Here is a 4363-nt window from a genome sequence, read left to right on the forward strand (position 1 = left end):
TGTTCGGTTTGGGGGGGGGGGATTGGGGGGACCCCCCCCCAAAATGGGACCCCCAAAAAAAGGGACCCAAAATGGGAGAGGGGGGATACCCCAAAAAAGGGACCCCAAAATGGGAGAGGGGGGAGACCCCAAAAAAAGGGATCCCAAAAAAGGGACCCCAAAATGAGACCCCAAAACTGGAGGGGGGGACCCCAAAATGGCACCCCCAAAAAAAGGGACCCCAAAAAAAGGGATCCCAAATAAAGGGATCCCAAAATGGGATTGGGGGACCCCAAAAAAAGAAACCCAAAAAAGTGGGACCCCAAAATGGGATTGGGAGACCCCAAAAAAGGGACCCCAAAATGAGACCCCAAAACTGGAGGGGGGGACCCCAAAATGGCACCCCAAAAAAAGGGACCCCAAATAAAGGATCCCAAAATGGGATTGGGGGACCCCAAAAAGAGAACGTGGAGTGGCCCCCCAGTAAAAGAAGGGACCCCAAAATGGGACCCTAAAAAGGGGACCCCAAAAAAGGGGAGAGGGGGGGACCCCAAAAAAAGGCACCCCAAAATACGGACCCCAAAATTGGAAAGGGGGGACACCAAAAAAAGGGACCCCCAAAAAAGGGACCCCAAAATGGGATTGGGGGGACTCCAAAGGGGGACCCCAAAAAAATGGGACCCCCAAAAAGGGACCCCAAAAATGGGACCCCCAAAAAAAAGGGACCCCAAAAGGGACCCCTGGATTGTCGCCCCCCAAAAAAGGTACCCCGAAAAGGGACCCCAAAAAATGGGACCCCAAAAAGGGACCCCCGGTGTGCCCTCCCTCGCAAAAAAAGGGGACCCCAAATGGGATTGGGGGAACCCCAAAGTGAGACCCCAAAAAGGGACCCCCCAAAAAAAGGGACCTCATAAAAGGGACCCCAAAAAGGACCCCAAAAAAATGGGACCCCCAAAAAGATGGGACCCCAAAAAAAAAAAGGGACCCCCAAAAGAGACCCCCAAAAAAAGGGACCCCAAAATGGGACCCAAAAAGGGACCCCGATGTCCCCCTCCCCCAAAAAGGGACCCCAAAAAAGGACCTTGGGGTGTCCCCCCCCAAAAAAGAGACCCCAAAAAAGGACCTTGGGGTGTCCCCCCCCCAAAAAGGGACCCCAAAAAAGGACCTTGGGGTGTCCCCCCCCCCAAAAAAAGAGACCCCAAAAAAGGACCTTGGGGTGTCCCCCCCAAAAAAAAGGGACCCCAAAAAAGGACCTGGGGGTGTCCCCCCCCCCAAAAAAAAGGGACCCCAAAAAAGGACCTTGGGGTGTCCCCCCCCCAAAAAGGGACCCCCAAAAAAGGACCTTGGGGTGTCCCCCCCCCCCAAAAAAGAGACCCCAAAAAAGGACCTTGGGGTGTCCCCCCCCCCAAAAAGGGACCCCAAAAAAGGACCTTGGGGTGTCCCCCCCCCAAAAAGGGACCCCAAAAAAGGACCTTGGGGTGTCCCCCCCCAAAAAAAGAGACCCCAAAAAAGGACCTGGGGGTGTCCCCCCCCAAAAAAAAGGGACCCAAAAAGGGACCCCCCAAAGAGAGACCCCCAAAAAAGGACCTTGGGGTGTCCCCCCTCCCAAAAGGGGACCCCAAAAAAGGACCTGGAGGTGTCCCTCCCCCCAAAAAGGGACCCCAAAAGGGACCCCCCAAAAAGAGACCCCCCAAAAAGGACCTTGGGGTGTCCCCCCCCCCCAAAAGGGGACCCCATTTTTGTCGCCCCCCCCCCCGTGTGTGTCCCCCCAAAAACCCGCGCCCCTCCCCCCCCCCGTGTGCGTTTGTCCCCAGACGGGACCCGGGGACCCCCCGAGCTCGGTGTCCCCCCCCCCCCCCCCCCGGTGTCCCCTCCGTGTCCCCGTGTGTCCCCTCCCCCCCCCGGGTGTGTCCGTGTGGGGCCGGGGGGGTCCCCAAAGCCATAAAACCCCCCCAAAAAAAAACCCCAAAAAGAATAAACCCCAAAGAAGCGAGCGCGGAGAGGCTGGCGGCGTCTGGGGACAGCGGGGACAGCACAGGGGACATCAGCGGGGACACTGGGGACATCAGAGGGGACATTGGGGACACTGGGGACAGTGGGGACATTGGGGACATCAGGGACATTGGGGACATCGGGGACATCGGGGACACTGGGGACAGCACAGGGGACATCGGGGACATTGGGGACATTGGGGGACATCGGGGACATTGGGGGACAATGGGGACATCTGGGGACATTGGGGACATCGGGGACATTGGGGACATCGGGGACATTGGGGACAGTGGGGACATTGGGGACATTGGGGGACATCGGGGGACACTGGGGACAGCACAGGGACATTGGGGACATTGGGGACATTGGGGGACATTGGGGACATCGGGGACATTGGGGACATTGGGGACATTGGGGACATTGGGGGACATTGGGGACATCGGGGACATTGGGGACATTGGGGGACATTGGGGACATTGGGGACATCGGGGACACTGGGGACAGCACAGGGACATTGGGGACATTGGGGACATTGGGGGGATTAGGGGGATTGGGGACATTGGGAACATTTGGGGACATCTGGGGACACTGGGGACATTGGGGACAACGGGGACATTGGGGAGGTTGGGGACAATTGGGGGACAGTGGGGACATTGGGGGGGTTTGGGTACATTTGCGGGGTTTGGGGACATTTGGGGACATTTGGGGACATTTGGGGCATTGGGGACATTTAGGGCTGGGGCGATTGGGGACATCAGGGAGGTGTTGGGGACATTGGGGACATTGGAACTTTGGGGGCACTGGGGACATTTGGGGGGATTGGGGCTTTGAGGACTTTCGGGACATCGGGGACATTGTGGGGGTTGGGGACAGCTGGGGACATTTGGGGACATCGGGGACATTTGGGGGTTGGGGGGATTGGGGACATCAGGGAGGTGTTGGGGACATTTGGGGACATTGCGGGGGTTGGGGACATTTGCGGACAGTGGGGGACATTTAGGGTCGGGGAGATTGGGGACATCGAGGCGGTGTTGGCGACCTTGGGGGGGTTCGGGGGACATTTGGGGACACTGGGGCCATTGCAGGGGTTGGGGATATCGGGGACATTTGGAACTTTGGGGACATTTGGGGACATTTGGGGGGTTTGGGGACATCGGGGACATCGCTGGCGACGCGCGGGGTTTGGGGACCCGCGGGGGGGGGGGGGCGGGGCTGTCACTGTCGCCGCCCTGTCCCCGTGTCCCCTCCCCCCGTCCCCTCCTGTCCCCTCTGTCCCCCTCCCCAGCCCCGCCCCCATCCCCCTCCCCTCGGGAGGAGCCGAGCGGAGCCGAGCGGTGCCGAGCGGAGCCGAGCAGCGCCGAGCGGAGCCGAACCTGAGCCCGAGCAGCGCCGAGCGCTGCCGAACGGAGCCGAACCCGAGAGCGGGCAGAGTCGAGCGGAGCCGAGCGCTGCCGAACCGAGGCCGAACCCGCATCCGAACGGGGCCGGGCGCATCCGAACCGCTCCGAACGCATCCGAACGCCGCCGGACGCTGCCGAACCGAGCCCGAACGCGGCCGAAGAGGTGCCGAACCCTCCCGAAGCCGTGCCGAACCCTCCCCGAAGCCGTGCCGAGCGGAGCCGAGCGCGGGCGGGGGCGCGGGGCCCCGGCGGCCGCTGGAGCGATGCTGAGGCCCGGCCCGGTGAGTGGGGGACCCCCCCAGTATGGACCAGTGACCCCCATCCCCCTCCCAGTATGGACCAGTAACCCCCTCCCCCCTCCCAGTAACCCCCATCCCCCTCCCAGTCCGGACCAGTAACCCCCATCCCCCTCCCGGCACGGACCCGGCCCCTCCGCATCCCTCCCAGTCCGGACCAGTCCCTCCCAGTCCCCTCCCAGTATGGACCAGTAACCCCCATCCCCCCTCCCAGTTCCCCCCAGTCCCTCCCAGTGCGGACCCGGCTCGGTTTTTTTTTTTTTGGGGGGGGGGATTGTCCCGTTTTTTGGGGGGGGGTCGTTCGATCTGTGGGGTCGTTTTGGGGGTCCCCATTTTGGGGGGGGTCGTTTTTGTGGGGTCGTTTTGGGGTCCCAATTTGGGGGTCCCCATTTTGGGGGGGGTCGTTTTGGGGGGGGTCATTTTGGGGTTCCCCATTTTGGGGGGGCTCCTTTTGGGGTCTCAATTTTGGGGTCCCCATTTTGGGGGAGGGTCGTTTTTTTTGGGGTCGTTTTGGGGTCCCCATTTTGGGGTCCTCATTTTGGGGTGGGTCGTTTTGGGGGTCCCCGTTTTTGGGGTGTCACTTCGGGGGAGTCATTTTGGGGTCCCAATTTTGGGGTCCCCAATTTGGGGTCCCCATTTTGGGGGGGGGGTCGTTTTCAGGCTGTGAATTTTTGGGGGGGACGTTTTGGGGTCCTC

This window comes from Vidua macroura, unplaced genomic scaffold, assembly GCF_024509145.1.
Source record: "Vidua macroura isolate BioBank_ID:100142 unplaced genomic scaffold, ASM2450914v1 whyUn_scaffold_272, whole genome shotgun sequence".
Taxonomy (NCBI): Eukaryota; Metazoa; Chordata; class Aves; order Passeriformes; family Viduidae; genus Vidua; species Vidua macroura.